The sequence below is a fragment of the Dioscorea cayenensis genome, chromosome 9 (assembly GCF_009730915.1).
Source record: "Dioscorea cayenensis subsp. rotundata cultivar TDr96_F1 chromosome 9, TDr96_F1_v2_PseudoChromosome.rev07_lg8_w22 25.fasta, whole genome shotgun sequence".
NCBI classification, from domain to species: Eukaryota; Viridiplantae; Streptophyta; class Magnoliopsida; order Dioscoreales; family Dioscoreaceae; genus Dioscorea; species Dioscorea cayenensis.
The window spans coordinates 4,416,627-4,428,830 of record NC_052479.1 but is presented as its reverse complement, the minus strand read 5'-3'; the positions used below and the strand labels follow the sequence as shown (position 1 = coordinate 4,428,830).

The 12,204-nt window shown below is 39.8% G+C and overlaps 2 non-coding genes across 2 annotated transcripts; one reads left to right on the top strand and one right to left on the bottom strand.

The window, feature by feature from the left end:
* Positions 1 to 6,247: 6,247 nt before the first annotated feature.
* Positions 6,248 to 6,354, bottom strand: LOC120269543. Its single transcript, XR_005539193.1, has one exon. It is a non-coding gene; the product is annotated as a small nucleolar RNA R71 (small nucleolar RNA).
* A 5,520-nt stretch (positions 6,355 to 11,874) lies between these two features.
* Positions 11,875 to 11,981, top strand: LOC120269838. Its single transcript, XR_005539470.1, has one exon. It is a non-coding gene; the product is annotated as a small nucleolar RNA R71 (small nucleolar RNA).
* Positions 11,982 to 12,204: the final 223 nt, after the last annotated feature.

The following is a 12,204-nucleotide window of genomic DNA, read 5'->3' as shown; positions in this document are numbered from 1 at the left end:
TCATTGTTATTATGCCTTGTAAATCATTTTGTTGTTCTCTATTAATATAGAACTAATTTGTAGATGATTAGGCATAGATAAAACAATAGGGGTTGATCTATTTTGACATTGCTTGTGAGTCTCTATGCTTTTAATTAATTCTTAATTGGAATTCATTTTATTTGAATTCAATCTTGTGTTTTAAATTTTTTGAATGCTATTAAGACAAAAACTCTAGTTTCATGTATGATTTACTTGTGTGATGATTCAAAAGACCCACCTAGCATAGGCATGTAGTAATTGAAGGGGATTATTAGTAAGCCAAAAAATAGGGTGCTTTCAAGTTAAGAGTTTTCCTCCCACAATCCTCTTGAGTGAATTAGCAAGTAATTCCATGCACTTTGCAATCATATGGAATAGATTTTAGGAGAAATTAAATTTTTATTTTGTATGGGATTAGGGGCAATCACTTTGCATTAAGGATTGTCTACTTATTGAATTCTTGTTAATTCACATTGAGATTTTATAGAGTGCAATGCAATCATGGGGTGTCTATACTAGATTAGTTACTACTCATCCTTGTAAGAGGGGGGAGGGTGTTAGTTTATTTAATGACTTCTCTTGGTTCCAATAGGATTGCTAATTAACAATTTTTATCCTAGACTTCTAAAACCCTAGAGGGATTTTATGCTCGAGCATCCCATTTACCTTACTTATTTGACCGATTTTATTTTCATATTCTTGTTTTCTGTTTTCATTCATATTCACACATCACAACTCTTGGTAAGCTAGTTTTTGGAGTTATGATTAGTACTAGTGCTTTCTATTTTCCCTATGGATTGATACCTTGCTCTTGAGCACACTTTACTACTTAATCGGCTTATACACTTGCGTCCCCTATCAAGTTTTTGGTGTCGTTGCTGGGGAATTATTTGAGATATTAGGAACAATTCCTATATTTGGTTACATTAGCCATTTATTTTTGTTTTGCTTTATTGCTTATTTTCTTTCTTTTGTTCTTGTTGATGGGTGTTCTTTTGACTTGATTGCAATGCATACCACCAAAGGGCAAGTCGTCACCACTTGTGGAGGGTGATAGTAGTGTTAAGAGAGTGATTGATACATGTTTAGGATAGCATTGTTGATTGAGACATGTTCCCTTACATTGCGAGTTTAAGGAGAAAAGTCAGGAAACATGGTGTATCAGGGAGATTGACAGAGAACCCTATATGAATATGCTTTTACCACATTGAATGGTTTCTAATCTAATATTGTTCGATCACCAGTGGCTGCGAATAATTTTGACATGAAGTCAGCCTTGGTGCAGATGATTCAGACGTCTGTGTGGCTTAACAGTCTATTGAAATAGAACCCTAACTGATACATATGGGGATTTCTAGAAATTCGTAACATGCTGAAGATGAACATAGTATCCGATGATGTGATCAGATTAAGACTATTCCCATTCTCACTAAAGGGCTGAGAAAATCAATGACTACAGTCACTTCCCTTGCTTCCATTATGATATGGGAGTAACTTGTGGAAGCTTTCTTGGCCAGGTACTTTCCTTCCAGTAGGATGATCAAGTTACGACAAGAGATCACATTATTTGTGCAGTTAAATTTTAAGTCTTTATTTGAGGCCCTGGGGGAGGGTTCAAAAATTTTATTCGTGAGGTGTCTTAACACACACTGAACACATGAATGGTTTGGTTGCGTGTAACGCCACAGTTGTATGGGTTATCAAGTAATACCTCATGGATGAGCATGAGGGTGTATTTCTCGGGGAACAGTTAGAGGGTCCTATTACTTCTTTTTCGCTTAATCAATAGCCTATCATCTATGGCGATTCTTAAATCTACTTATATAAACTAATTACTAAAGTACAATTAACGATTGTGAAGCTCAATTGGAAGGAGTGGGTACCCGTATGAGGAGTCCCTTAACAATTACTTGTGATGTGCAATAGAATATGACAATGTTGTCTAGTAATGGACTAGGGGAATTTAGAGGCCTACTGGTTCTAATCTCTTGTCAACCAAGTCTGAAACACTAGGAACTTAAGATAGAACCTCTTCCACCCTAGCCTCCTATATCTGCCTTAATTAAGATCAAGAACTCCACTAAAAGGATAATAAAACCCTAATCTAGAAATCTAGCAATATCTAATATCTTAATGCATGTATAGATCTAACAATGCATAGATATTCTAATGAGTGGGAATCTTATCCTCATAACATCAACACATTAATCAATAAGCAAACATACAATGAATCATAATCAACTAGAATGAAAATATATTACCAATGAAATTTAATGTTCACAAGAAAAAGCCTAGGTACATTGACATACAATTCCGATTGAATTGGGTCTTCTTATGGACAAAGAATAACAATTAAATAATAAAGAATCTAAAAGAAAGGTATAAAAAATTCTAAAACTAACTCCCCCAAATAGTTCTCTAATAGTTAATGTTGAGAAAACCCTAAGGACGTCAAATTGGCACCGAATCTCTTCACGCATCCCCCACATCAATCCGCGTTGAATCCCTCTTGAGAAATTCACTGGAAACAGTTTAAATTAGTTTGAACCATGTCTCCAGCCACACTACTCTCCAGAAATTAGTTTGAATCCCTCTTGAGAAATTCGGCAAAATAATCCCCCCTCAACCAATAAAACTAAGGGTTTTTATAGCTTAAGTTGGTCACGGGGTTACAATGACCATTGTGAACGCCGTTGTAGTCAAAATTAAATTTTAGGGCATAAGTCGCATCCTGGCATGGTCTAGCTCAAAATGTCACATGCATTAACCACGGGTGTTATATACACAATAGCCATTATGAAGGCCGTTATGGCTCTTGGGATGTCTTCCTATCGATTTGCACATTGGTACGATAGAACAACGGTTATGATGAGGCATGGTGATGTTCTAGAAGTTGTATTTTGGTTCAATTTGCCACAAAACACCTCAATATTTGCTTCTTCGGCCCAAAAATGTAATTATATGCCATTGTGAAGGAAAGATTGCAATTCTGTACTAGTTTAGTGCTAATCATATGAAATTTCATGTTAAATGTAGTGTAAATGATATATAAAATATATATGTTCAAGCAATTATCGTGTCCACACCACAACCACCTAGAGGGGATGAAGGTACAAATCTTCCACCTAGAGCTCAACTAGAACAACCATCAGCTTTTAGGTTCGACAACAGGAGGATGTATTATCAGTAAGACCCTAAAAGCAGCTAAGCAGTTGGTAGAAGAGATTACCATGAAAAACTACTAATGAAACTCTTAGGGGAAATCAGTGACTAATCCCTGTGGGATTTGATGTGAACACCCGTAAGTGCATGAGGTTGTCAAGTGATACAGTGTGAGCGACACAGGGGTCTTATTTGAAGGGGCCAAGGAACTATCCTTACTTCCTCTTTACTTATCATTTAGCCTATAAAGAGGAGAGCAAGTGTTCTAAACTAGTAAAAAGAGAATAAAAACTACTAAAGGAGAATACAAACATGTTGGGATGAAAGAGTGGGAAATCTAGAGGAAAGGACGGTCATGGATGAGGATTCCCTCGAGGCTATTTATGCTCGAAGAATGCTAAGTTTACAATGCAGTGGTGATTTTTGGACCATACGAATATTGGTAGTTACCCCTAATCCCATACGAACATTGGTCCAAAATTTTTTCCAACCAAATAATCCTATGATTATATTGGGGAAAGGGAATTCTCTAATTATGGTCAAATAAACATCTAGGTTCATCCTGATAAGTGCTTGTGTATTAGTAATATGAAGTATTCTTTTCTTATGATGATCGTTACTTTTCTCAGATATTATCGCTAATAAATGTGTATTTGTGATCTTTTATGCATGTAGGGTTGTGGAGACAAGTATGGAAGAAAGAAGCCAAAGTAGATTGTGTTTGTACTTTGTTGATGGAATCTTGGAGTGAACAAACGTGAAGACACAAGCTGTGCTCTAAGACATGTGAGTGTGTGCCAACCTCCGTTGTGCTCAAGTGAATATGCAAATTGGAGGAGCACAAAGGAAGTAACACTCATGTGTTCTGACTTATGCAATGCTAGCAAGATTTTTATCAAATGTGTTTTTATTTGAAGATGCAACGCGATCTACAGCATGGACGTGTGCCCATTTATGTTGCCTCAAAGAAAAGTGTGGATTCGGGAGTATTTTAGAGGAGTACTGTAGCAGGTACTGTAGTAAATCAATATAGTAATTTACTATAGCAGTTACTGTTCATAGGCCGCTGAAAAACGAATTTCTGCATATTCACATGGCCGTATGGAAATTCCATATGCCGTGTGGATGCCCAATTCTAGCCCTATTTAAGTCGCGATTTCAGCCGATTTAGGGATTCTTCTTTCCATCCTTTAGCATATCTTTTCTCACCTTTAGAGACGCCCGCGGCAAGGGTTTGAAGAGGCTTTGGCTAGGCTTTTGGAGAGGTTTATGGCCTTCGACACCGCGTTTACTTCGAAGGAATGTTATTAGGGGAGCTTTCGTCGACACCGATCCGGCGAGGTGTGCCCTAGGATTGATGCGGGTATCTTTAGAGAAGACGCAGCCACTCGACAAGACCATCGACACAAACGCCAAGGGAGTTTTATTCATGGATTGCATATTTTTACTTTTGATTTCATTATTGATTGTATTTTGCTTCATGGAGAGCTAAACCCCTAATGGGTACTTGGGCTTGTAAACCCTAATATGATATTGTTTCTTTGACCTCTTATTATGCTTTCATTAATTGATGTTTTAATTGAGTTCCAATCTTGAATGCTTGTTGAGTTGATTTTCCCTTAGAGTGACACTAGGGTTGAGATTCCATTTTGGTAATCCTTGTAGATGAGTGACACACTATGAGGGTTAGACCATGCTAGATTGGAGAGGGTTGAGAGGGTGAGTCGAGAGGTAGCGGAATATCCTCTTTCCCCTCCAGTGTGATTTATTTTACCTCCACGTTCCAAGAGTTATTTGCGGTCCCAATAGAGTGAAGTGCTAAGAGAGGAACTCCATTTGGGCTTAGTTGTGCAAGCAACAGAGTGAAGCGTTGAAGTAATCCTTAGTATCTTTGGCTTAATTGTGACTAGGGTTTTTCGCCTGGACCAAAGGGTTAGATCTATTTTAGAGAATAAGGTTTATCACTTGGAATCCCTAGAGCCTAAGGGGGCCGAGACTGAGAGATTTCTCCGCCGGGGCATAGTGTAGGGTTAGTCATGATTGACCTTAAGTTTTGGGACCGTGTGTTTAATGATCTTTACGACTCATTATATATTAGTTAGGAAACATAATGATTGGTCTTGCAATTGAAACAATAGTCCTAGGGTAAGTAATGTCCGAGTGGCCCATTTATCATCGATTGCCTCTCGTATCTTTTATTTGTGCCTCCTTCTTCTTTTCTTATTTCTATTTGCATTGTTTCTTATTCACGTCATTATCGATTCATCGTCATTCTAGTTAAATAGTAATCTTTGTATTTCTAATCACTATTCCCTGTAGATTCGACTACCCACTCACCGGGGTATTATTACTTCGACAAACCCGTGTAATGGCGGTACACAGGCAGAAGGGTGTGCCTAGTTTTTAGCCCCATTTTCGGGGAGTAGGTGTTTTAGAAACACTTTGCACTTTGCTATTTTAGCTATTCACTATTTATTCTATTTCACACTTTCTTATTCTTCCATTGTTTTGATTTGTTTTTTTTCTTTGGTTGCAGCTCCAGGTTATCACCAGAGGGAACCCTTTGACATTGGTTGACGGTGATCCTGAACTTGAACGAACACTTCGTAGAAGGGGTAAAAAACCTGTGCAAGAATATATAAATCAAGCTAAGGTAGAAGGTGAAGGGTTAGATATGACAGAACAGAATGAGCAGCAGAGGACATTGTCCGATTATGCCAGACTTGCAGTTCTTGGCACACAATCTAGCATTGTGCGGCTAACGATTACAGCTCAGAATTTTGAGCTCAAGCCAGCATTCATCCAAATGTTACAGCAGTCAGCACAGTTTAATGGCTTGGCCGATGAGGATCCAAACAATCACATAGAGAGCTTCTTGGAAGTGTGCGGCATGCTCAAGATTAATGGAGTTACGGATGATGCTATCAGATTGAGAGCCTTCTCATTTTCCTTGAAGGGGAGAGTAAAGTAGTGGCTATATTCATTACCTCGAGCATCGATTACTACTTGGGAGGAGATGGTAGAAAATTTTCTTACCTGATATTTCCCTCTTGGAAAATCTGCGAAGCTCAGAAATGAAATTTCCTCCTTTGTGCAAACGAAATTGGAGTCTCTTTTTGAGATAGAGGATAGGTTCAAGGAGCTCCTACGGAAATGTCCTCAACATGGGTTCCCTGAGTGGATGATCATTCATACTTCTTATAATGGTTTGAACACAAGCATAAAACAGTTAATCGATGCTTCTGCAGGAGGTACCTTAGGGAGCAAGACCCCGGAAGAAGCCCGGCATCTCATTGAGGAAATAGCTATGAACAATTATCAATGGAACACAAGGGATAGAAAGAAGGTAGCCGGACTTCATGAGATTGATGCCATTACTTCATTGGCGGCTCAAGTGGAATCATTGAGCAAGAAGTCAGACACTCTAACTTTTAATAGAGTGGCAGCCGTGACTAATTGCATAGGTTGTGGGGGAGGACATGCTCCATCTGATTTCCTGACTTCTAATGGTGGTACATCCTCGGTAGAACAAGTGGACTTTGTGAGTAATGCAATGAGAAACCAAGGCAATCCATATAGCAACACCTACAATCCGGGTTGGAGGAGCCATTCGAATCTTTCATGGAGTAATCAAGCGCAACAGAAGACAATGACACCACCCAGTTTCCAACAACAACAATAAGCCCTGAATATGGAGAACTGAGTTTCAGGGTTGGAAAACCGGATGACTAATTTAGAAAAGGATTTAATCAAGTTCATTCAATCATCGGATACAAGATTTCAATCGGTTGAAAACACACTTTGCAACCACACCGCATCATTGCACAATTTGGACAATCAAGTGGGGTAAATTGCGAGGTCGTTATCAGAAAGACCTCAAGGAAGCTTGCCTAGTAACACCGAAACCTGTCCGAGGGAACATATGAAGGCGATCACTTTGAGAAGTGGTCGTGAGGTTGAGGGTAGGCTTTCGAGTGAGAAGACCAATGCTAAAGCACCCGAGGTCGTGGAGGTTGAGGAGAGAACAAAAGGAAAAGAGGTTTCTGATATACGTCTAAAAGTACATATTTCGCATGTATTTATTTTGTATTATTCTTTACAGTAGTTGTTGAATCGATGCCCTTTTTGGTTTAAATTGGGTTATTTTTACATTTCAGGCCTAGTAGATGCCCTGGGGATTCGGCGACACAATTGGGGATGAATTTGGCATCGAAATGTCGTTTCTGAGATGAGATTACTGTAGCAGAGTTACTGTAGCTCATCCCACGCTTCTCAGCAGAAAACTAAAAATCCCGAGGGGTCAGCATACGGCCGGTATACTGACCCGTTTACCCATCAGGATCTGGACATATATAGGCTTGTTAGGGCATCATTTAGGGGGACTTTTGGCCACCACTCTCCACAATCATTTCCTATAGCTTCAAGGCTATGGGAGAAGGCAGATTTGAGGGACAAATCGAAGGGGGAAGAAGGTTACACTCAAGGAAAACGATCTAGGAGCTCGCCGGCGCGGATCCAACGAGTTCTTATCACCACCTTCTAGTCTTCATCTTAGGGGAGTTTGTTATGAGCTTTTCTTTATATCTCTTATCTCCTACACTTGCTCCTTTGTTGATGATGAACTAGACTCCCAAGGTCACCGGGCATCCGGTGAACCTTGGGACGAACTTGCTTGTATGGATGCTTGATTTACATTTATGGTATTTGTGTGGTTTGTGATCCTTGCTTAGTGCTCTTTGATGTGTTGTTTTACATGAGAACTCTGTGATCCAACTTCTAGGTTGTATTTGGTGCGAGACCATCACCCTTGTACTTGACACACCTTATTTGGAAGGGATACATGTATGAATACATCATGACCATTGGGTATTTCATACCCCTCCAACTATTAGGGTTGTACCAAGATTTCATCCATATCTCACTCAATTCGGCATTATTCTGCAAAGATCTCTTTCTGCCCTTACTCAAGGACCTAAAATTAACGTTGGACCTAGTGCCACCCCTCTTCTCTACTAATCTGATAGAAGCTAAAGTCGACATCCTAAGAAGGGTGGTGCTGCCAATGACGTGCATACCCCTAGTGTGCTTGATCAAGCCCATACCTCTAATCAATTATATGATGTAGGGTTTGGCAGAAATAGCTCTAAGTCGCACATACTGACCCGGATGAGAGAGCATATCTGCGAAGAGGTGTCTCATGTGAATCGGGTAGCGCTCAAAGATACCGTAAAGCATGAGAAAGTGATAAATGCTTGGGCATCAGTAATACGAAGTATTCTTTTCTTACATTGAGCATCACTTTTCTCAGATTTTATCACTTATGCATGTGTATTTGTATTTTTTTGTGCATGAAGGATTGTGGAGATAAGTGTGGAAGAAAGGAACCAAAAGTAGATCATGGATGCAATTTTTGATGAAGTTTTGGATTGAACAAACGTGAAGACACAAGTTGTGCTCAAACACATGTGAGTGTGTGCCAACATCCATTGTGATCAAGCAAACATACAAATTGGAGGGGCACAAAGGCTGTCACACTCATGTGTTAAAACTTGTGCAATGCTAGCAAGATCTTCATCAATGTGGCTTGTATTGAAGACGTAATGCGATCTACCACATGGATGTGTGCCCATTCATGTGGCCTTGATGAAAAGTGTGGATTCAGGAGTATTTTAGCGAAATAATGTAGCACTTTACTGTAGTGAAATCATTGTAGCAGTAACTGTTTACAGATCACAGAAAAGAAATTCCTGGAAATTCATACGGGCATGTGGAAATTCCACATACCCGTGTGGATACCCGATTCCAGCCCATATAAAAGCCACGATTTCAGAGATTTTAAGGGATCCTTTTCTCATCTTTTTCCCATCTTTGGAGGCGCTCACAGCTAGGGTTTGGAGAGGCTTTGGCGAGGTCTTTTGAGTGGTTCTATGGCCTTTGACATCACGTTCCTTCGGAAGATAGTTATTGTGGGAGCTTTCGTCAGCATCGATTCAGCGAGGTGTGCCCTAGGCTTAACGAGAGAACCCTTGGAGAAGACGAGGGAACTCCACAAGACTATCGATATGGACTACAAGGGAGTTTTACTTATGGATTACATGCTTATACATTCAATTTCATTATTGATTGTATCTTGCTACATGGAGAGCTAAACCCCTAGTGGGTGCTTGGACTTGTAAACCCTAGGATGATTTTGTTTCATTGATCTTTCAATATGTTTCTTTAATTGATGTTTTTAATTGAGTTCCAGCCATGAATGCTTGTTAAATTGATTTTCCCTTAGAGTAATACTAGGGTTGAGAAACTATCTTGGTAATCCTTGTGGATGAGTGACACACCATGATGGTTAGATAAAGCTAGGTTGGAGAGGATTGAGAGGATGAGTCGAGAGGTAATGGAACGTCCCCTTTCCCTGTGCATTCGACTACCCACTCATAGGGGTAATTATTACTTCGACACCTGTGCACTTAGGGTTCACATGCAATTCGGATACGTGTCAGTCCACGCATGGCTCCAAACTTCAAATTAACTATAATTATTCAACTATAAACATTTAATTCACCCTAAACCATGTCATACACATGAATAACAATTCAAATCACCGAAAAATTCTATGAAAACACCAACGATCAACAAAAATTAATTGAGACACACACTCATGAATTTATTACTACAGAATTTAAATTCTAAGTCTAAAACTAACAAAAACTTGGGATGCCTCCCAAGAAGTGCTTGTTTAATCTCACATAGCTTGACGTACCTGTCCTGACCTCATGGTGGCTCATAAAGATGAAAAATCTCCTTCTTAGCAACCTGCATAAATGATGGACAAAAATTCTACATACTCAAGGAGAAATTTTTAAGCATGTTACCGAATGAGGGAGTGTCACACTCTTCCTCTGTGTGCTTGTCTCCTATTTTGCTAGAGTGCTTTCGATGGCGACATCTCAACCTCTTAACTTGGCAAAAAATTTGTTTCAAGAATCCTCCTTGAGGTTGCTCATTGAGGACTTGTTCTACACAATTGTTCAATTTCTCCTTCTCCATATCCGGCCACTCCTCATATGGATCTGGATGAAAAACTCCCTGTAAGTACTCATTAGCAATCTCATCATTAACATCTAAAAAATAACAAGTGTCATCAAAGTCAAGAGAGTGCTTCATTGCTTCGCCGAGGTGGTATGTGATCTTTTCTTCTCCAATGCACAATGTCATCTTGCCTCCATCCATGTCAATGAGTGCATTGCAGGTTTGTAAGAAAGGTCTTCCCATGATTAATGGACCCTCTGCATCTTCATCAACATCTAGCACAACAAAATCTATAGGAAAAATATACTTGTCAACCTTCACTAAAATATCTTCGATTATACCTCTAGGATGATGAACAAAATGATCAGCTAGCTGTAAGGTCATGTGGGTTGGTCTTGGCTCTCCCAACCCCAATTTCTAAAATAATGTGTACGACATGACATTAATCGAATCGGCCAAAGCTTTTTCTTCCCCGAAACCTCCGATTGCACATGGTATGATGAAGTTTCCTAGATCTTTCTTTATGTTTGGCAAATTTTTCTGAAGCAATGCCGAGCAATTACCTTCCAAGACCATAGCTACACTCTCTTCCATCTTCCTCTTTTTGGTCAAGAGGTCCTTCAAGAACTTTGCATATTGAGGCATTTCGGACAACGCCTCTCCAAATGGAATGTTGACGTGTAACTGTTTGAATAGATCTAGAAATTTCCTGTTTTGCTCATCAACTTGGTCTTTCTTCAAACTTGCCGAATAAGGAATTCTTGGAGTATATGAAGGGGATGACACAGCTGGCCCCTTCTCCTTGTCTTGCACCTTACCGTTCGGCTTATCTTGAGGAATTTCAGCAGTCTTCCTAGTGGGGGTTTTAGATTGAAGAATTTCAGAATTTTTCTCAGCAGTGAGCTTTTCTTAGAGCTCTCAACCACTCCTCAAAGTGATTTCCTTCACTTGCTCTCTTGAGTTAGTCTCAGAGTTACTTGGCAAGCTTCCTAGAGGTCTTTCCGCCAATGAGTTCGCTTTTTATCCCACTTGATTCTCCAAATCATGCAAGGAAGCGGTGTGATTACGGAGTGTTGCCTCTATGTTTTGGAACCTTATGTCGGTTGATTGAATAAACTTTGACAAAACCCTCTCTAATTCTGAAACTCTCTCCGGAATCAAAGGTGTTGCTGAAATCCTAGTGGGGCAGTGGCCTTTTACTGCCCTTGATTGCCCCATGTGAGATTCGGGTGCTTTCTCCACCTTTGGTTGTAGGTGTTACAAAGATTACCTTGTCCTCTTCCCGAATTGTCCATAAAATCTACTTGTTCAATTGGGCCTGAAGTAGCAATCGAGATAGGACAATCGGATGGCATATACGCACCCCCACAACCATCACAACTTGTGATTACGGCTACTTTTGATTAAGTCAAAGTATCCAATTTCTTGCTCAACGCCTCTACTTGGGCTACTAAGGATGTAACCGCGTCAATCTCATAGAGTCCAACCACTTTCTTCTTTTCTCTTACATTCCATTGGTAGCTATTCAAACCCATCTCTTCAATCAATTGTCGAGGTTCTTCAGGGGTCTTGTTTCCCAATATTCTTCCTGCGGCAACATCAAAAAGTTGTTTGGTGCTTGAGTTCAACCCATAGTAGAATGTGTGAATGACCATCCATTCGGGGAACCCATGTTATGGACACTTCTGCAAGAGGTCTTTGAATCGTTCCCAAGTCTCAAATAATGATTCAAGCTCCATCTGAACAAATGAATATATCTCATTACGAAGCTTTGCTGATTTTCCCGGACGGAATTACCTTGCAAGGAAAGACTCGACCATTTCATTCCATGTTGTGATGGAAGATCTTGGCAATGAATGGTGCCATTGTTTGGCCCCACCCTTCAATGAGAATAGAAAAGCTCTCAAGCGAATTGCATCATCCAAAGCCCCATTGATCTTCAACATGTCACACACTTCAAGAAAATTATCAATATGATTGTTTGGGTCTTCATCG